At 43.9% G+C, this 23,802-nt stretch overlaps 2 protein-coding genes across 10 annotated transcripts in view; one reads left to right on the top strand and one right to left on the bottom strand.

The window, feature by feature from the left end:
- LOC135257884 (NADH dehydrogenase [ubiquinone] 1 beta subcomplex subunit 1-like) overlaps positions 1–23,802 on the top strand; it is a 417,122-nt gene that overhangs the window by 81,657 nt on the left and 311,663 nt on the right. The window lies entirely within an intron of this gene.
- hmbox1b (homeobox containing 1 b) overlaps positions 1–23,802 on the bottom strand; it is a 424,932-nt gene that overhangs the window by 140,281 nt on the left and 260,849 nt on the right. The window contains exon 1 of one of the 9 annotated variants that reach the window (XM_064341086.1): positions 4,249–4,479. The exons of the other annotated variants lie outside the window; for them this stretch is intronic. The gene's annotated coding sequence lies outside the window, so the exon portion shown is untranslated. Of the gene's footprint in view, positions 1–4,248; positions 4,480–23,802 lie in introns of those variants that run through there. 9 annotated transcript variants of the gene reach the window in all.

Raw genomic sequence — 23,802 nt, 5'->3', positions numbered from 1 at the left:
TAATTAAATGCGTTTATACGACCACTATGTTTATCAATCCTCATTATCAAGCGAGCGAGCTAGCTAACATATTTGGTTTTAGCAAGCTAGCTGGCTAACAAGCCTTTATGAAGTGGCAGTGAGCACATAAGCAACCTAGGATCTACATTTCCAGAGGACATTGCTGTATTCTCAAATAAATAACCAGCCAAAATAAAATGGTCATTGAATGCATCACACTTTTGTTTTTTATCTGAGATAATGATATTAGCTACTATATGATGCTGTGTCAATAGGCAACGCGTTATTGCAAGCGAGTGTGTCATCTAGTCACGCGTCATCGTAGCAAGCTAACCAGACAGTAAAAACGCCGAAAAAACACTTCTACCGTGGATCATTTTAAGCCATGTTATCTAGCTTTGTCGTGATAACATGACAGAAGGATTGCTGTTGGAGAAGTGAATCAGCCAACGCGCGGGTAACCTGCACGAAAGCGCATTGTAGTTTTTTTCACCACCAAATTCTTATGGACAAGCCTCACGTTACTTATTTCGTCCAGTCAATTTAGTTTCATCTAACGTTACCCTTGATTCACTCATTAGCTCCGCTAGATAAAGTCTTACTCTTTGAGATCATGTAGTAGGAATAAAATAAGAAAATATAATTCATTTACTGAGAATAGATACTAAAAAATAATAACAAATTAATAACAACAACAACAACAATATTCATAAAAATACATGGAAATTTTTAAAAAATCAGTTTTCCAGTTAATTTTTTTATAGATGGCTGGAAAAGAAAGGAGTAAAAAGCAACGTGTGGAGTTATTTTGAATTCACACCACTTGAAGATGGTGTTAATATATATATATACAAAAAGTTCTTTGTGTGTTTATTTTTATTTATCTGTTTGCTTATAAGTTAAATGTTCGCAAATATAGAAACTTTGATAAAATATAAATTTTTCAAATTGATTTGAAAATATTGCACATTTTGACAAAATATCGGTCAAAACATCGGTAATCGGTAGGCTAGGGCTCTCCAAAATTGGGATCGGCATCGGACCCAAAAATCTGGCATCGCTCGGGCTACTACATTCATTTTACCTCGCCCTGTTCTCGATCTACCCACATACAAACAATTAGGCCCACTATGTATGAACTGTCCGCAACACCCCATTAAATCATTACTATTAAATCATTACGCTGTATGCGTGTTTGCATGCATGCATGTGTACGCATACTTCTCATCGTCTACATTTATATGCATTACTATTCTCACTTTCTTATAACAAACACTTTGCAAAAAGAAATTCTCATAAAAAACAAGTTCTCAACGTACAAAAATGGCAAGTTACTCACACAAAGCACTGTCTATAACTCACTGATTCAAACTGGCAAAATCTAGGCCAGCCATTAAAAGTATTGATATCAAAATGATGCCAAGTTACTGTACTATAAACAATATAGACTGTAGGTTTCCATTCAGTGAAGCCATAGGTTGACGCTCTCAATTCCCCTTGTTTAAATCCACAACGATATATCCACAGGACCATGCGGTACAAAAATTCAAAATGTTTAATAAAACAAACTGTCAAAACAATGATTCTTCATATGTACAGATCGATTGTCCATTCCAATTAAATTCACAAGAGATAATTATCAAAATGAAAGAGAGAGGTCAAAAGACTGTGTGGTTCCGCTCTCCAATTGGGTTTGACTAACCGGAAATTACTGCCGCAAAACTTTTTTCACGCAACAGGCGGCAAAAACAATTAAATATGCAAATAGCTACTTGGATGCAACGGTCACAATATCCCATCTCCAAATGTTGCAAATGTTACAAAAGTAATTGTAAATGAGCCTTTATGCGTTTTAAATTATCCACACACATTTTAAACACAATAAATCAAATTAACTTACTGCATCATTGTAAATATGAACTGTGTAAATACATCAATATGTAAATACTGTAAATACTCAATCAAAAATATCTTCTGAATCAACCAATCATGTAAATTACTGTAGTTTTACATACAAACTTAAATTATTCTGTGCTAATTAGTCAGATCATTTACTATGTCTATCAACAAACTGAATTTAGGCTCGTACATAGACTATCTTGCCTCACCAAAATTAAGAAACTGTAATCCAAAGCAATGCCACCCAATGTTTTCTAAATTGTTTCAAGTCACTTGGCCCTGTGTTTTTTAATCTTACGATCTTCAATGTCATTCAAACTTGGTGTCACATCAAAGTCTCAAATACCTCAAATTGTCTCATGCAAGACATTTAAATTAATGTACAAAACTGCTGGTGAACACCCACAGAAAGCATATTCCTCCAGAAAACATATGTTTATACTTGATTGTCAAGTTCATTTCACTAAATGTGGAAGTTCTTGTATATTTGCTACTTACAATAAATACAGCATGCAAAATAAATATTGTACGTACGTACATACATACATACATACAATCAATACTTCATTATCGCAATGGGGACATTTCCCTCACAGCATGTAGCCTAACATTCACATTTATGAACAGACATTTATACCAAGAAACATACAATCATTCACGCAACAGAAAGGCTGATGGGCAGCTAAATGCATACATACCGATACAAATTTGACATACTGAGGCCTATTCAATCAATCTTGAATCTTACAAACCCATCCACACATATGTTTGGCCTGGTCATGCACTATATGCTTATACACACAGGGCCAAGTGAAAACATTGGGTAGCATTGCTTTAGAATACAGCTTCTTTAATTTCGGTGAGGCAAGATAGCCTATTTTGTTTGTTTAGTTAGCGTCATTTTGATATCAATACTTTTAATGGCAGGCCTAGATGTTGCCAGTTTTAATGAATTAATTATACACAGTGTTTGGTTTGTGTGAGTAACTTGCCATTTTTGTACGTTGAAAAACGTGTTTTTTATGAGATTAGAAATATACGGGGATCAATTGGAGATTAAAGAATACGGATGAAACTATCGGTGATGCTATTACATCTGTATCAAGTGCAGGAACTAAGCATTTTAAACACTATCTTAAAAACGATTTAAGCACTGGGTATTTCAAAACCAGACAGAACATTTTACAGCAATGAAGCCGGTTTATGATCTTGCTAAAGCATATAAGAAAACATATAGGCCTATTTCTCATAATGGATATTTTCAGATTAAACCGTGTGTGGCTTCTACTGAGACAAAAATAGGAAAACGCATTCGTCACAATTTTGCTGTTATAAATGAAACCTGATTAGACTAACACAATCATCTTCACGAAAATATTTTAATGCAAAGCGTAACGTTATGAATATTGTGAATGATCTAGCTAACGCTAAACTAACCGAATATGGTTTTAAAGACCTGCCGTATATATAATTTTAATTTATTAAATTTTTTGCAAGATTCTCTTCGTAATTTAAAAAATCAAGAAAGAAAAAACAACCGGTAATTCAACGGAACGCCCAAACTTCCACCCAAAAAGACTTCACGTCGCTAACGTTATTAACGAGCTAGCAACAAAGTGCTCGCACGCCGCAGTGCAACAAATTAAAATCGAATGAAGTTTTTGACTATTTACCCTAAATTTTAGGTAGTCTAGTGGTGTTTAGTCTACAGTATTAGCATGGCGTGGTGGAAGACATAGGTTGGTTGCTAACTAAACCACCATAACAGACTTTCAATCGAGTTTGCTTGTTTGCCTGCTAAAGCACTGTGGGCAAATTAAAGTATCGTTTATATGAGCTAAGTTTCACTTTAATTTGGCACAGTAGCGAGCCAACCACTTAGTGATTATTTCAATGTGTATGTTCGAAGGACGCTCATTGTAACCGTTTAGCTATTATTTTACCAATCAAGCTAAATGGGACTAGGGCGTTAACCAGTGAGCTAGACTAGTACTGTGCTAGGCTAGTCCCATAAGATTATTAAGAAAAAGGAATGACTGCTGTCATGCTGCATTTATAACAGCCTGGCAACTTTGGTTCTCGTCAGATATCCAAGGCCAAGGGAACTCGCAAAGATAGCTAACGTTAAACTAACATAATTTATTCTCAGAACTGAGCCAGGCCTGTCCATTTTTGTTTTCCCCCAATGCAGATAACGTTAGCAAGACAGCCACTACAAGCTACCTAGCTAGCACACTGGATTTCCCCTGCTTCCGTATGAAATTCGGAATAATACAAACTGGCTACCCAGCTCTACACACCATCCTGGACCATTCACAAAATGACAAAGTTAAGTTACAGAAATGTTACCTTTCTGTGAACCTGGGCAGAGCCTCCGTCCACCACACCATTTAATAATAGTATAAATCAATAATCGCGCAGAAATTCCCTCCTTTGTTTGCCAACACTAACATGCAACAGTGATTTTTTCTAATCCCTTTCGGCCTTCTTCCACCCCCCGATTTGATTTCAGTCAGAAGCGAGACTGACTTGTCTTTGTCTGTCTGACAGCAGCCATATTGACATCAACATTGTAAAGCTGACTGGAAACGACATGGGATTTGTAGTTGTTTCCCAAGATCCGCACATTGAGGACTTTGCATAATGCAGTCGTAAAATACTACAAGTCCCTTAGACCAAACGCGCTCACTCGGAGAAGACTACAAACGCACAAGGGGCGAGATTTTGGTTCTCAACCTCAGCAGCGGATATAATGTCGCCCACTTTCGACATGTGTCCGACGACAGAAAATATGTATTTTCAACTGAAAAAAGTCTTCAGCATTCTTCTTCTTCTTGTAGGATTTCCGGCAGTTTAGACGCTTCGAGGCGTATTACTGCCCTCCACTGGTCTATTAGTCAAACTCATAATTTTAAAAATAATACAAATAAAGTAAAGTAACAAAATGAAGAATAATAAATAAATTAATAATAATAATAACAATTTACTCAATAGACCCTCAACATAAATCCGTGAAAATATTCCAGTAGCTAACAAAAATGCCACTACTTTCTTTTCAATTAGTTCCCGATTCTTTATATCTTGACCAAGCAAAGTTTTAAAAGAAAAGGAAGAAACTCCTAGTTCTGAGGCATCGTTGAATAATACCCTCTCTTTCCTATATTTCTTACATGTTATAATAACATGCTCAACTGTCTCGGGCATACCACACTCACATAGCCCATCTGGATGTTTCCCTATCATCTTTAAACACTGGTTTAGCCCACAGTGCTCCAATATTAATATAGTCAGTTTTACTGTAATGACCTTTTCTCTTGACATTAAATTATTTTTAATTTTGACAGATCGTTGTATTGAGAAGTTGAGCCTCCCTCATTTATAATTTTCCCACTCCTTCTGCCACTCCTTCATAATTCCCTCTTTGATCTTACTCCCTCTTTCATATTCGACCCTATCAAGACATACTTCCAAATCACACTTTTCCCTCCCTAAAGAATTTGTCAAAGAATCTACCTTTTCATTCCCCTCAATCCCAGCATGACCAGGAATCCACAGTAGCCCCACCTCACAACCCAGTTTTTGCAGTCTAAATAAACACATCAGAGTCTCGTTCACTAAATCTGGCCAAGCTTCTGATCTGCCACTTTTCAAAGCCAACAAGGCAGATGCTGAATCAGAGCAGATAACAGTATTTCCAGGTCTCACTTCCTCTATCCACCATAGCGCCCAAATTATTTCCATTAATTCGGTTGATTTGCTTGATTTGTTGGATTTCAGGTTGTGCCACATATACTCCAAACCCAGCCTTTCTGCTTTCTGGATCTTTAGAGCCATCTGTGAAAACCTGCAAATGTGATTCCCATGCCTGATTAAGATATCCATCTAAGTCAAACCCACTTATGCCTTTTCCATGAATCCTAGATAGAAGAGTGAGGTCTATCTCAGGATCAGGGTGTAGCCAGAAGGGGATAGCTGGCCAGCAAGGAAGATCTATAATTGTTTCATCTCCAACTCCAAGCTTCCCAGCCCATTCTCTCATTCTACCCAGAAAATGTCAGAAAATTATTGCCAAACTCCCAATTGTCTTGAAGAAGGCACCTAGCTGGGAAGTTACGATTTTTAAAGCTACTCAATTTAGCCCAATACTGCAGTCCCAATTTAATACGCCGTAACCTTAAAGAAATCTCCCCCATCTCTATTAATAAAGCAGGAATTGGTGTAGTACTAAAAGCCCTGCAGCACATTCTTAATGCCTTTGCCTGAACGGTATCCAACTTATCTAGAGCTGATTTAGCAGCAGATCCAAAAACAATACATCCATAGTCAAGAGCAGATCTTATCATTGCTTGGTAAATTAAGAACATTGACTCCCTCCCTGCTCTCCAGTTGCTTCCCGCTAAGCTTCACAGGACATTTAATATTTTTCCACATTTACCAATTATTTTATCTATGTAAAGCCTCCATGTAAGTCTTTCATCAAACCATACTCCAAGAAATTTGAATTCTCTAACTCTCTCTAATGGTGAACCATACATAAACAACATAAGAACAGGCATCTTTTTCTTAAAAACCAAATAGGCTATCACGTATTTGGACTTGGAGCAAGATATTTTAAAGCCCCAATTGTCTGCCCAACCTACAGCTAAGTTTAAAGCCTTTTGAGTTTGTTTTCAACATTTCTGCTTCTCCTCTAGAGGGCGCCATCATCGGCAAAAAGGGATAGACAGAGCCATTATCTAAATCCTGAAATATGTCATTGATCATATAATGTTGAATAAAACCGGGCTTATCACACTCCCTTGAGGAGTACCGTTGTCTATTATCCCTTTCACACAGAAGAAAAAAGGAGTTTTCGAGACGGCTTCGATACCGCACTTATGTCTGTGTGAACACGTTGCGACGGCTTTTAAAATACCGCATCGAAAACGCCTCTCTCGGTGTTTTCGAGGCGCCTCGACTACCGCATTTCTCCTGTGAGAACGGAAAGCAGCGTCGACGACGGCTTTCTGGGCGGCGTTCGAATTACGTTACAGATCTACGTTCACGCGCACCTATCTCTCAACCGAAAAAATGGAATACAGAGGAAATAGCTGGACCCACATTGTAAATGCACTGAGAACGCGAAAACTAAAACATAAAAAGGGGCCACTTGCACTTCAAAATGTAACATGTTTGTGTGTTTGCTTGATAACGGAACGTAAACAATTCATTCACGAGAGTTGAGTTCTACTGTGTGTGAAAGGTAAAGACGGCTTTACAAATTCTGTGGGAAAAGGAACATGTTACCGCATCAGAGGCGGCTCAGATGCGGTATTAGCTGTGTGAAAGGGGCTTAGGACAGTTACTCTCGAACTTGACCCCCCAACCCCTATTATTCTTCCCTTAAGAAAATGAATCCAATTGAACATTCTGCCTCTAATTCCTGCTCCATACAATTTAATTACCAATCCCTCTTTCCACATTGAGTCATATGCCTTTTCAATGTCTAAAAATACACTTACCGCTGCTTCTCTATTGGCAATCGCCTTTCTGATGTCCAGATCTAACACAGCTATAGATTCCATTGTTGGTCTGCCATTTCTAAAACCATTCTGGTATTTTACAAAAAAAATCATTTTTTTTCTAGAAAGTAAACTAACCTATTAGTTACCATTCGTTCCATAATTGTACAAATCACAGACTTTAATGCTATTGGACGATAAGAGCTTGGGCTTGATGGATCTTTACCAGGTTTTAATACTGGGATTATAACTGCGTGTTTCCATTCCTCTGGCAATTTACCTTCCTCCCAGATTACATTAAACAAGGTAGTTGTGTTTGCCCCAGCTTGTATTGCATCTCTCAGTTCTTTTAAAGTAAAATTGATTTCATAAAAAACACGTACAAAATGTACAGTATACGTACAAAAATGCCAAGTTACTCACACATACAAGACCAGGCCTGCCATTAAAAGTATTGATATCAAAATGATGCCAAGTTACGGTACTACAAACAATATAGGCTATCTTGCCTCACCGAAATTAAATAAGATGTATTCCAAAGCAATGCTACCCAATATTTGCTCAATTCTTTCAAGTCACTTTGCATTACATTACATTACATTACATTACAGGCATTTGGCAGACGCTCTTATCCAGAGCGACGTACAACAAAGTGTATAACCACAACCAGGAACAAGTATGACGAAACCCCTAGAGAGAAGTACCAGTCCAAGTACAGGGAACAACCGCATAGTTCAACTTGGACCCTGATGGTTAAACTGATTAACACTAACAACGAGAACGGCAACAACGCAATCTATGGAAAAATAAAAATAAATAAAAATACAAGTAGTCGTTAAGACAGGCGCATCAACTAAGTCACCTATGAAACAGCTGCCTAGTTACAATCCTAGTCATTTACAGGGGGGAAGGGAGGGATGGGGAGAGGTGCAGCCTGAAGAGGTGGGTCTTCAGTCGTCGTTTGAAATTGGTCACAGTCTCAGCTGTTTTGACCTCCACAGGGAGGTCATTCCACCATTGTGGGGCCAGAACAGACAGGAGACGTGTTCTGGAAGTGCAGGTGCGAAGAGGGGGAGGTGCTAGGCGTCCTGAGGTAGCAGAACGGAGGGATCTGGCTGGCATGTAGGGTTTGAATATCTTGTGAAGGTATGCTGGGGCTGATCCCTTGACTTTGCCCTGTGTGTATAAGCATGCAGTACATGGACAGGCCAAATGAGCGTGTACTGTTTAGCAGTTTCTGTTAGCAATATATGTAAAACAGTGGCTGTGACAAAGGGTGCGGGGCGTAAGTGTAAACACAACAGAAACGCAGGTGAAATATGACCAGTGTATGTACTCACGGATTTGACGGCCATCCAAGCAGCCTTGATTGAGAAAAGAATCAGCAAGCCCGTAGAATTAGAGCTGCCTAGGTCGCAACTTGTGTACCCTGCTGTCCTGCTCCGTTGTCTGATATTTCGTGGAGATGCACTTTTAGTGTTTGTAAGGTTTATAAGGCATTTTGATAGGCTTATCTGCAGGTGGGGATCCTGTTCGCTGTTTTGCTAGAACCGGAAAACTTGATAGTGGAGAATAGGAGCAGACGCATATGTCCCAGCAGGCTTTGCATATGAGAAAACAACAACAGTGTGAGAGAAATTTGGATGAAATGATGAAATTGCGTAGTTGAAACATTATGTTTTTAGCAGAATGGGCATGTAGGTGAAGGTTAACATGATCACAGAGTATAGTGCGAAGTAAATGGAGTGACCATGAGCGAGCTTATTTTCCATATCGAACGGTATATATAACAGTCACTATAAAATGCTAGCTTTTAGCCGCGGGCGTGAATAGTTAAGCTTAACTTCCCTTAACTTTTCCGGTTCATTCTCAACGGTAGTTCTTAACACTACGGATGTAATATGTTTTCGGCCACACATTGATTTCGCGGCGCTGTTCCGTCCTGAATGAATGAATGACAGCGTATAAACAAATAAATTCGAATATTAAAAACACGCGAGGCATTTTGCGGTTATTTTGTGCTACCTACGCTTCGGTAAGTCTTAATTTTTATTACAAACAGGTTCCTGTTTTATATTGATGTCATTGAGGTATTCTGTCATTATTTCAGCTAAAAGATCAGTAGTTTCATTTTTCCTATTTGACTTCATTATTGGTTTTCACGTCCCGTTTGTTGGCTTGTCCGTACATAATAACACTTTTAAGTGAGAATATTGCAGGTAAATGGGACATGTGTACATGTGCACGTTTGTGTCACAGTATATCAGCTATTATTACCATGGCCCTGAAATCATAATAGGGTTTAGTTTACAATAAGTTTCATTTCCCCCTCACTATATTATTGCTGGTATCGTCATCATTATTGGTATTGCCCCCTTTACATGTGCCTTGTGTAACACGTCACGGTCTAGACATACATTTTTAGTGTGGTTGCCTTTGGCAAACACACAATTATTATTGCACATATTATTTATTATTATTATTAGTGTGGTTGCCTTAGGCAATCACACTACTATTATCCCACATATTATTATTAGTGTGGTTGCCTTAGGCAATCACACTACTATTATCCCACATATTATTAGTGTGGTTGCCTTAGGCAATCACACTACTATTATCCCACATATTATTAGTGTGGTTGCTTTAAGGCAACCACACTACTATTATCGCACATATTTAGTGTGGTTGCTTTAGGCAATCACACTATTAATATCCCACATATTATTAGTGTGGTTGCCTTAGGCAAGCACACTATTATTATTGCACATATTATTATGATTAGTGTGGTTGCCTTAAGCAAACACACTATTATTATTGCACATATTCTTTATTAGTGTGGTTGCCTTAGAGCAACTACACTATTATTATTGCACATATTATTATTATTATTATTATTAGTGTGGTTGCCTTAGGGCAACTACACTATTATTATTGCACATATTATTAGTGTGGTTGCCTTAGGCAAACACACTATTATTATTAGTGTGGTTGCCTTAGGCAAACACACTATTATTATTGTACATATTATTAGTGTGGTTGCCTTAGGGCAACTACACTATTATTATTGCACATATTTATTAGTGTGGTTGCCTTAGGGCAACTACACTATTATTATTGCACATATTATTATTATTATTATTAGTGTGGTTGCCTTAGGGCAACTACACTATTATTATTGCACATATTATTATTATTATTTTTATTTATTCCACGCATTTTTGGACCGCTACTCCTCCCACAGTTTTCGCGTTACATACACGTGCAATATGTCAAATCGAGCGGCTTGATCGGGAATGGTGTGCTATTACTTTTTGGAAAGATTGAGTGGACGGTTTTGGAAAAATTTGAATTTTTGTGGGCAATTTTTCCCATAGAGAATGAATGGCGGAATGTTCACCATTGTGATGTCAGAATGCTCTGTCTTCTCACCCTTGTGATGTCACAATGGTCTCTTCTAGCAGCAGTACTCTGGTCTCTCTCTAGATTTGAACATTCTGCTATTCATCTCTATAGGGAAAAAATTCCCGCAAATTGTGCAATGCCTCATTGGCCATGGTAGAGAGTCCCTTGTCCATTGGTGTAGATCAGCCTCGCCCCCCTTCCTGATTGGCCGATGTTTGATATTCCATAACTTTTGAACCGTTTGTCATAGAGAACTATGGGTGGCGACATTGGACTCAGTAAAGACCTAGCAACCGCCTAGAACTCCATAGCAACCCCTAGCAACATCCTGGCAACCGGCTCTAACTCCATAGCAACAACCTAGCAACACCATAACAACCGCCTAGAACTCCCTAGCAACCGTCTAGAATTCCATAGCAACCACCTGGAACACCATAGCAAATGCCTAGCAACACCCTAGCAACTGGCTATAACGCCATAGCAACCACCTAGCAACACCATAGTAACCACCTAGAACACCATAGCAACCACTTAGCAACACCCTAGCAACCACCTGGAATACCATAGCAACCACCTAGCAACACCCTAGCAACAATCTGGAACACCATAACAACTGCCTAGCAACACCCTAGCAACCAAATGGAACACCATAGCAACGACCTAGCAACACCCTAGCAACCACCTGGAACACCATAACATCCGCCTAGCAACACCCTAGCAACCACCTAGAACACCATAGCAACCACCTAGCAACACCCTAGCAACAATCTGGAACACCATAACAACTGCCTAGCAACACCCTAGCAACCACATGGAACACCATAGCAACGACCTAGCAACACCCTAGCAACCACCTAGAACTCCATAGCAACCACCTAGCAACACCCTAGCAACCACCTAGAACTCCATAGCAACCACCTAGCAACACCATAGCAACCACTTAGAATACCCTAGCAACCCCCTAGAAACACCCTAGCAACAACCTATAACTCCATAGCAACCACCTAGCAACATCCTAGCAACCACCTAGAATACCCTAGCAACACCCTAGCAACCGCCTAGAACTCCATAGCAACCGCCTAGCAACACCCTAGCAACCACCTAGAACTCCATAGCAACCACCTAGCAACACCCTAGCAACCGCCTAGAACTCCATAGCAACCACCTAGCAACACCCTAGCAACACCCTAGCAACCACCTAGAACTCCATAGCAACCACCTAGCAACACCCTAGCAACGGCCTAGAACTCCATAGCAACCACCTAGCAACACCATAGCAACCACCTAGAACTCCATAGCAACCACCTAGCAACATCCTAGCAACCACTTCGAATACCCTAGCAACCCCCTAGCAACACCCTAGCAACAACCTAGAACTCCATAGCAACCACCTAGCAACACCCTAGCAACCGCCTAGAACTCCATAGCAACCACCTAGCAACACCATAGCAACCGCCTAGAACTCCATAGCAACCACCTAGCAACACCCTAGCAACCACCTAGAATTCCATAGCAACCACCTAGCAACACCGTAGCAACGGCCTAGAACTCCATAGCAACCACCAAGCAACACCATAGCAACCACCTAGAATGCCACAGCAACCACCTAGCAACACCATAGCAACCATCTAGAACTCCATAGCAACCACCTAGCAACACCATAGCAACGGCCTAGAACTCCATAGCAACCACCTAGCAACACCATAGCAACCGCCTAGAATTCCATAGCAACCACCTAGCAACACCATAGCAACTGCCTAGAACTCAATAGCAACCACCTAGCAACACCCTTGCAACCACCTGGAACACCAATCGCAACCACCTAGCAACACCCTAGCAACCACTTGGAACACCATAGCAACCACCTAGCAACATCCTAGCAACCACTTAGAATACCCTAGCAACCACTTAGAATACCCTAGCAACCCCCTAGCAACCACCTGGAACTCCATAGCAACCACCTAGTTGCTAACAACTGCCTAGCAACACCCTAGCAACCACCTATAACTCCATAGCAACCACCTTGCAACATCCTAGCAACCACTTAGAATACCCTAGCAACCCCCTAGCAACCACCTGGAACTCCATAGCAACCACCTAACAACACACTAGCAACCACCTGGAACACCATAGCAAATGCCTAGCAACACCCTAGCAACCAGCTATAACTCCATAGCAAATGCCTAGCAACACCCTAGCAACTGCCTATAACTCCATAGCAACCACCTAGCAACATCCTAGCAGCCACCTAGAATACCCTTGCAACACCCTAGCAACTGCCTAAAACTCCATAGCAAATGCCTAGCAACACCCTAGCAACCGGCTATAACTCCATAGCAACCACCTAGCAACACCCTAGCAACCACCTAGAACTCCATAGCAACCACCTAGCAACACCCTAGCAACGGCCTAGAACTCCATAGCAAACGCCTAGAACTCCATAGCAACCACCTAGCAACATCCTAGCAACCACTTAGCATACCCTAGCAACCACCTAGCAATGCCCTAGCAACCACCTGGAGCTCAATAGCAACCACCTGAAACTCCATAGCAACCACCTAGCACCACCCTAGCGACGGCCTAGAATTCCATGAAACCACTTAGAACTCCATAGAACCACCTAGCAACACCCTAGCAACTGCCTCAGACATCATAGCAACTACCTACCACTGTTCACTCCGTTCAGCACAAAGTCGACTTTGCGTTGGCGGCAACCACACTTCACAATTTCTGCAGGAATTGTCTAGTTAGTGTGGTTGCCTTAGGGCAACTACACTATTATTATTGCACATATTATTATTATTATTATTATTATTTTTATTTATTCCACGCATTTTTGGACCGCTACTCCTCCCACAGTTTTCGCGTTACATACACGTGCAATATGTCAAATCGAGCGGCTTGATCGGGAATGGTGTGCTATTACTTTTTGGAAAGATTGAGTGGACGGTTTTGGAAAAATTTGAATTTTTGTGGGCAATTTTTCCCATAGAGAATGAATGGCGGAATGTTCACCATTGTGATGTCACAATGCTCTGTCTTCTCACCCTTGTGATGTCACAATGGTCTCTTCTAGCAGCAGTACTCTGGTCTCTCTCTAGATTTGAACATTCTGCCATTCATCTCTATAGGGAAAAAATTCCCGCAAATTGTGCAATGCCTCATTGGCCATGGTAGAGAGTCCCTTGTCCATTGGTGTAGATCAGCCTCGCCCCCCTTCCTGATTGGCCGATGTTTGATATTCCATAACTTTTGAACCGTTTGTCATAGAGAACTATGGGTGGCGACATTGGACTCAGTAAAGACCTAGCAACCGCCTAGAACTCCATAGCAACCCCTAGCAACATCCTAGCAACCGCTCTAACTCATAGCAACAACCTAGCAACACCATAACACCGCCTAGAACTCCCTAGCACCGTCAGAATCCATAGCAACCACCTGGAACACCATAGCAAATGCCTAGCAACACCCTAGCAACTGCTATAACGCCATAGCAACCACCTAGCAACACCATAGTAACCACCTAGAACACCATAGCAACCACTTAGCAACACCCTAGCAACCACCTGAATACCATAGCAACCACCTAGCACACCCTAGCACATCTGGAACACCATAACAACTGCCTAGCAACACCCTAGCAACCACATGAACACATAGCAACGACCTAGCAACACCCTAGCAACCACCTGAACACCATACAACCCCTAGCAACACCCTAGCAACCACCTAGAACACCATAGCAACCACCTAGCAACACCTAGCAACACTGGAACACCATACAACGCCTAGCAACACCCTAGCAACCACTGGAACACCATAGCAACGACCTAGCAACACCCTAGCAACCACCTAGAACTCCATAGCAACCACCTAGCAACACCTAGCAACGCTCTAGAACTCCATAGCAACCACCTAGCAACACCTAGCAACTGCCTAGAACTCCATAGCAACCACCTAGCACAAACCCAACAACCCTAGAATCCATAGCAACCACACTGACAAACACCATAGCAACGCCTAGAACTCCATAGCAACCACCTAGAACTCCATAGCACCACCTAGCAACACCTAGCAACCGCCTAGAACTCCATAGCAACCACCTAGCAACACCTAGCAACCCTGAACCCATAGCACACTACACCTAGCAACTGACTCATAGCAACCACCTAGCAACACCTAGCAACGCACTAGAATCCATAGCAACCACCTAGCAACACCCTAGCAACCACCTAGAACACCATAGCAACCACCTAGCAACACCCTAGCAACCACCTGAACTCCATAGCAACCACCTAGCAACACCCTAGCAACCGCCTAGAACTCCATAGCAACCACCTAGCAACACCTAGCAACGCCTAGAACTCCATAGCAACCACCTAGCAACACCTAGCAACGCTAGAACTCCATAGCAACCACTAGCAACCACACGGCCTAGAACTCCATAGCAACCACCTAGCAACACCATAGCAACACCCTAGAACTCCATAGCACACCACCTAGCAACACCCTAGCAACACCCTAGCAACCACCTAGAACTCCATAGCAACCACTAGCCACAACACCTAGCAACCCCTAGAACTCCATAGCAACCACCTAGCAACACCCTAGCAACCGCCTAGAACTCCATAGCAACCACCTACAACACCCTAGCAACAACTCCTAGCAACCGCCTAGAACTCCATAGCAACCACCTAGCAACACCTAGCAACGCCTAGAACTCCATAGCAACCACCTAGCAACACCTAGCAACCACCTAAAACACCCCTAGCACCACGGCCTAGAACTCCATAGCAACCACCTAACAACACACTAGCAACCACCTATAACTCCATTGCAACCGCCGAGCAACACCCTAGCAACCACCTAGAACTCCATAGCAACCACCTAGCAACACCCTACCAACGGCCTAGAACTCCATAGCAACCACCTAGCAACACCCTAGCAACCACCTAGAACTCCATAGCAATCACCTAGCAACACCCTATCAACCACCTAGAACTCAATAGCAACCACCTAGCAACACCCTAGCAACCGCCTAGAACTCCATAGCAACCGCCTAGCAACACCCTAGCAACCACCTAGAACTCCATAGCAACTACCTAGCAACACCCTAGCAACCGCCTAGAACTCCATAGCAACCACCTAGCAACACCCTAGCCAAACACCCCTAGCAACACAACCTAGAACTCCATAGCAACCACCTAGCACACCCTAGCAACCAGCCTAGAACTCCATAGCAACCACCTAGCAACACCTAGCAACCACCTAGAACTCCATAGCAACCACCTAGCAACATCCTAGCAACCACTTCGACATAACCCTAGCAACCCCTAGCACACCCTAGCAACCACCTAGAACTCCTAGCAACCACCTACTCACAACACCCTAGCAACCGCCTAGAACTCCATAGCAACCACCTAGCAACACCATAGCAACCGCCTAGAACTCCATAGCAACCACCTAGCAACACCCTAGCAACCACCTAGAACTCCATAGCAGCCACCTATCAACACCCTAGCAACGGCCTAGAACTCCATGGCAACCACCTTGCAACACCATAGCAACCACCTAGAACTCCATAGCAACCACCTAGCAACATCCTAGCAACCACTTCGAATACCCTAGCAACCCCCTAGCAACACCCTAGCAACCACCTAGAACTCCATAGCAACCACCTAGCAACACCCTAGCAACCGCCTATAACTCCATAGCAACCACCTAGCAACACCATAGCAACCGCCTAGAACTCCATAGCAACCACCTAGCAACACACTAGCAACCACCTAGAACTCCATAGCAACCACCTAGCAACACCCTAGCAACGGCCTAGAACTCCATAGCAACCACCTAGCAACACCATAGCAACCGCCTAGAATTCCATAGCAACCACCTAGCAACACCATAGCAACTGCCTAGAACTCAATAGCAACCACCTAGCAACACCCTAGCAAGCACCTGGAACACCATAGCAACCACCTAGCAACACCATAGCAACCGCCTAGAACTCCATAGCAACCACCTAGCAACACACTAGCAACCACCTAGAACTCCATAGCAACCACCTAGCAACACCCTAGCAACGGCCTAGAACTCCATAGCAACCACCTAGCAACACCATAGCAACCGCCTAGAATTCCATAGCAACCACCTAGCAACACCATAGCAACTGCCTAGAACTCAATAGCAACCACCTAGCAACACCCTAGCAACCACCTGGAACACCATAGCAACCACCTAGCAACACCCTAGCAACCACTTGGAACACCATAACAACTGCCTAGCAACACCCTAGCAACCACCTATAACTCCATAGCAACCACCTAGCAACATCCTAGCAATCACTTAGAATACCCTAGCAACCCCCTAGCAACCACCTGGAACTCCATAGCAACCACCTAACAACACACTAGCAACCACCTGGAACACCATAGCAAATGCCTAGCAACACCCTAGCAACCAGCTATAACTCCATAGCAAATGCCTAGCAACACCCTAGCAACTGCCTATAACTCCATAGCAACCACCTTGCAACATCCTAGCAGCCACCTAGAATTCCCTTGCAACACCCTAGCAACTGCCTATAACTCCATAGCAAATGCCTAGCAACACCCTAGCAACCGGCTATAACTCCATAGCAACCACCTAGCAACACCCTAGCAACCACCTGGAACACCATAACAACTGCCTAGCTACACCCTAGCAACCGCCTCGAACTCCATAGCAACCACCTAGCAACATCCTAGCAACCACTTAGCATACCCTTGCAACCACCTAGCAATGGCCTAGCAACCACCTGGAGCTCAATAGCAACCACCTGAAACTCCATAGCAACCACCTAGCACCACCCTAGCGACCGCCTAGAATTCCATGAAACCACTTAGAACTCCATAGAACCACCTAGCAACACCCTAGCAACTGCCTCAGACATCATAGCAACTACCTACCACTGTTCACTCCGTTCAGCACAAAGTCGACTTTGCGTTGGCGGCAACCACACTTCACAATTTCTGCAGGAATTGTTAGTTTATTATTATTATTCATTATTCCACCCATTTTTTGGACCGCTACTCCTCCCAGAGTTTTCCACCACATACACGTGCAATATGTCAAATCGAGCGGCTTGATCGGGAATGGTGTGCTATTACTTTGTGGAAAGTTTGGGTGGACGGTTTTTGAAAAATTTGAATTTTTGTGGGCAATTTTTCCCATAGAGAATGAATGGCGGAATGTTCACCTTTGTGATGTCACAATGCTCTGTCTTCTCACCCTTGTGATGTCACAATGCCCTGTCTTCTAGCAGCAGTACTCTGGTCTCTCTCTAGATTTGAACATTCTGCCATTCATCTCTATGGGGAAAAATTGCCCACAAATTGTGCAATGCCTCATTGGACATGGTAGAGAGTCCTTTGTCCATTGGTGGAGATCAGCCTCGCCCCCCTTCCTGATTGGCCGATGTTTGATATTTCATAACTTTTGAACCGTTTGTCATAGAGAACTATGGGTCGCGTCATTGGACTCAGTAAAGACCTAGCAACCGCCTAGAACTCCATAGCAACCCCTAGCAACATCCTAGCAACGCTAACTCATACAACCACTAGCAACTGACCTAGCAACTCCATAGCAACCCCTAGCAAATCCTAGCAACCCCTAACAACCATAGCAACACCTGCAACAACCCATAGCAACACCTAGCAACACCCTAGCAACCGCCTAAACTCCATAGCAACCACCTAGCAACCTACACAATACCTAGCAACCACCTAGCAACACCCTAGCAACCCTAGAACCCTAGCAACCACCTAGCAACACCCTAAACGCTAACCCTAGCACCTAGCAACACCAGCACCCCTAACCCATAGCAACCCTAAACCATAGCAACCACCTAGCAACCATAGCACACAGCAACACCTAGCAACCGCCTAGAACTCTGCAACCCTAGCAAACCAACCCTAACCATGCAAACTAGCAACCATAGCAACCACTAGAACCTAGCAACCCTAGTCATGCAAACACCTAGCAACCACCCCTAGAACCTAACCCATAGCAACCACCTAGCAAACACCTAGCAATACACCCTAGAATCCTACAAACTGAACACCAACCTAGACAAACACCTAGCAACCGCCTAGAACCCATAGCAACCACCTAGCAACACCCTAGCAACCACCTAGAACTCCATAGCAACCACCTAGCAACACCCTAGCAACCGCCTAGAACTCCATAGCAACCACCTAGCAACACCTAGCAACCCTAGAACTCCATGCAACACCTAGCAACACCTAGCAACCCTAGAACTCCATAGCAACCACCTAGCAACACCTAGCAACGCCTGAACACCATAGCAACCACCTAGCAACACCTAGCAACCCTAGAACTCCATAGCAACCACCTAGAACACCATAGCAACGGCCTAGAACTCCATAGCAACCACCTAGCAACACCATAGCAACCACTAGCAACATCCAGCAACCACTAGAACTCATAGCAACCACCTAGCAACACCATAGCAACGGCCTAGAACTCCATAGCAACCACCTAGCAACACCCTAGCAACCACCTAGCAACACCATACACGCAGAACCTAGCAACCTAGAACTCCATAGCAACCACCTAGCAACACCATAGCAACGCCTAGAACCCTAGCAACCACCTAGCAACCACCTAGCAACACTAGAACTCCATAGCAACCACCTAGCAACACCATAGCAACGCCTAGAACTCCATAGCAACCACCTAGCAACTACAACCATAGCAACACCTAAACCCTAAACCATAGCAACCACCTAGCAACACCCTAGCAACCACCTGAACCCATAGCAACCACCTAGCAACACCCTAGCAACCACTAGAACCCATCAACCACCTAGCAACACCTAGCAACCACTGGAACACCATAGCAACCACCTAGCAACACCCTAGCAACCACTAGAACTCCATAGCAACCACCTAGCAACACCCTAGCAACCACCTAGAACTCCATAGCAACCACCTAGCAACACCCTAGCAACGCCTAGAACTCCTAGCAACCACCTAGCAACACCATAGCAACCGCCTAAACTCCATAGCAACCACCTAGCAACACCCTAGCAACCACCTAGAACACCATAGCAACGCCTAGCAAACCCTAGCAACACCTAGCAACACCTAGCAACCACTGAACACCTACAACGCCTGACACTCCTAGCAACCACCTATAACTCAGCAACCACCTAGAAACTCCTAGCAAACACACCCTAGCAACCACCTGAACCCATAGCAACCACCACAACACCTAGCAACCACCTGAACACCATAGCAAAGCCTAGCAACACCCTAGCAACCAGCTAGAACTCCATAGCAACCCCTAGCAACACCATAGCAACCACCTAGAACTCCATAGCAACCACCTAGCAACACCCTAGCAACCCGGAACCCATAGCAACACCTAGCACCCTAACAACTGTACCCTACAACATCTACAAACTTAGAAACAACCTAGCAACATGCTAGCAACCACCTAGCAACCCTTAGCAACACCCTAGCAACCCCTATAACTCCATAGCAACCACCTAGCAACATCTTAGCAGCCACCTAGAACCCTAGCAACACCCTAGCAACTGCCTATACACTCCATAGCAAATGCCTAGCAACACCTAGCAACCGGCTATAACTCCATAGCAACCACCTAGCAACACCCTAGCAACCACCTGGAACACCATAACAACTGCCTAGCAACACCCTAGCAACCGCCTAGAACTCCATAGCAACCACCTACCAACCACTTAGCATACCCTAGCAACCACCTAGCAATGCCCTAGCAACACCCTGGCAACCACCTAGAACTCCATAGCAACCACCTAGCAACACCCTAGCGACCGCCTAGAATTCCATGAAACCACTTAGAACTCCATAGAACCACCTAGCAACACCCTAGCAACTGCCTCAGACATCATAGCAACCTACCTACCACTGTTCACTCCTTCTAGCACAAAGTCGACTTTGCGTTGGCGGCAACCACACTTCACAATTTCTGCAGGAATTGTCTAGTTATTATTTATTATTTATTCCGCCCATTTTTTGGACCGCTACTCCTCCCAGAGTTTTCGCACCACATACACGTGCAATATGTCAAATCGAGCGGCTTGATCGGGAATGGTGTGCTATTACTTTGTGGAAAGATTGGTTGCACGGTTTTTGAAAAATTTGAATTTTTGTGGGCAATTTTTCCCATAGAGAATGAATGGCGGAATGTTCACCTTTGTGATGTCACAATGCTCTGTCTTCTCACCCTTGTGATGTCACAATGCCCTGTTTCTAGCAGCAGTACTCTGGTCTCTCTCTAGATTTGAACATTCGGCCATTCATCTCTATGGGGAAAAATTGCCCACAAATTGTGCAATGCTCATTGGACATGGTAGAGAGTCCTTTGTCCATTGGTGGAGATCAGCCTCGCCCCCTTCCTGATTGGCCGATGTTTGATATTTCATAACTTTTGAACCGTTTGTCATAGAGAACTATGGGTCGCGTCATTGGACTCAGTAAAGACCTAGCAACCGCCTAGAACTCCATAGCAACCCCTAGCACCCCACCAACCCTAGCACACACCTACAACACACTAGCAAACGGCCTAGAATCCATAGCAACCACCTAACACACACTAGCAACCACCTAAACCCATAGCAACCACCTAGCAACACCCTAGCAACCGCCTAAACTCCATAGCAACCACCTAGCAACACCCTAGCAACCGCCTAGAACCATAGCAACCCCTAGCAACACCCTTAGCAACACCCTAGCAACACCTAGAACTCCATAGCAACCACCTAGCAACACCCTAGCAACGCCTAGAACTCCATAGCAACCACCTAGCACCTACACCCGCTAGCAACACCTAGCAACACCTAGAACTCCATAGCAACCACCTAGCAACACCCTAGCAACGCCTAGAACTCCATAGCAACCACCTAGCAACACCTAGCAACCACCTAGAACTCCATAGCAACCACCTAGCAACATCCTAGCAACCACTTGAATCCTAGCAACCACCTAGCAACACCTAGCAACCACCTAGAACTCCATAGCAACCACCTAGCAACACCTAGCAACGCCTAGAACTCACTAGCAACCACCTAGCACACAGCCTAACAAACCACCTAGAACTCCATAGCAACCACTAGCAACACCCTAGCAACCGCCTTGAACTCCATAGCAACCACCTAGCAACACCCTAGCAACCAACCCTAGCAACCACCTAGATCTCCATAGCAACCACCTAGCAACACACTAGCAACCACCTAGAACTCCATAGCAACCACCTAGCAACACCTAGCAACCACCTGAATACCATAGCAACCACCTAGCAACACCTAGCAACCACCTAGAACCCATAGCAACCACCTAGGAACACCACTAACACCTAGCAACCGCCTAAAACTCCATAGCAACCACCTAGCAACACCTAGCAACCACTAGAACTCCATAGCAAACCACCTAGCAACACCCTAGCAACCACTGGAACCCCTCAACACCTAGCAACACCTAGCAACCATGAACACCATAGCAACGACCTAGCAACACATAGCAACCACCTAGAACTCCATAGCAACCACCTAGCAACAACCTAGCAACTGCCTAGAACTCCATAGCAACCACCTAGCAACACCATACAACCGCCTAAACTCCATAGCAACACCTGCAAACCTAGCAACCACCTGAACACCATAGCAAATGCCTAGCAACACCCTAGCAACCAGCTAACCAAGCAACCACTAGCAACACATAGCACACTGAATCCTAGCAACCCCTAGAACACCTAGCAACACTGAACACCATAGCAACCACCTAGCAACACCTAGCAACCACACACATACCATGCACCACCTAGCAACACCTAGAACACTAGAACACCTAGAAACCTAGCAACACCCTAGCAACGCCTAAATCTCCATAGCAAATCCTAGCAACACCCTAGCACGCTAAACTCCATAGAACCACCTAGCAACACCTAGCAACCACCTGAACCCATAACAACTGCCTGCACACCCTAGCAACCACCTAGAACTCCATAGCAACCACCTAGCAACATCCTAGCAACACTTAGCATACCTAGCACCACCTAGCAATGCCTAGCAACCACTGAGCTCATAGCAACCACCTAGCACCCCTACGACCGCCTAGAATTCATGAAACCACTTAGAACTCCATAGAACACCTAGCAACCCTAGCAACTGCTCAGACATCATAGCAACTACTACCACTGTTCACTCCGTTCAGCACAAAGTCGACTTTGCGTTGGCGGCAACCACACTTCACAATTTCTGCTGGAATTGTCTAGTTATTATTATTATTATTCACCAATTTTTTGGACCGCTACTCCTCCCAGAGTTTTCACACCACATACACGTGCCATATGTCAAATGACCGGCTTCTTTGGGAATCGTGTGCTATTACTTTGTGGAAAGTTTCGCTGCACGGTTTTTGAGAAATATTAATTTTTATGCCAATTTTTCCCATAAGATGAATGGAGAAGGTGACGTCATTCATATGCGAACGGTGAAGTTACAGCATTGGTCGGCTTTGCACACGTGATGCGGTCAGCTCTACGGTCTCAGCAGCCAGGATAGGAAATAGCTGATTGCGGAAGTGAAAGAACGATATTCAAAATGAAAATTACAAATGAAAACGCTGTCAGCTAGTTATATCAACACTATAAACCACCCAGAAAATCTAGCAACCACCCAGAATACCCTAGCAACACCCCAGCAACTGCCTATATCTCCATAGCAAATGCCTAGCAACACCCTAGCAGCGGGATAACTCCATAGCAACCACCAGCAACCCCAGCAACCCCGGAACCCATAAAAAGCCTTTCTACACCCTAGCAAAACCCCAAACCCCCCCCCCCCCCCCCCCCCCCCCCCCCCCCCCCCCCCCCCCCCCCCTTTTTTTTTTTTTTTTTTTTTTTATAGCAACTCCCAATTTTCCCCCGTTCAGCACAAAGTACTTTTCGTTTTGGGGG

Source organism: Anguilla rostrata, chromosome 6 (genome assembly GCF_018555375.3).
Source record: "Anguilla rostrata isolate EN2019 chromosome 6, ASM1855537v3, whole genome shotgun sequence".
Classification (NCBI taxonomy): Eukaryota; Metazoa; Chordata; class Actinopteri; order Anguilliformes; family Anguillidae; genus Anguilla; species Anguilla rostrata.
The sequence above is the reverse complement of the archived record's forward strand: the minus strand, read 5'-3'. Positions and strand labels throughout refer to the sequence as shown.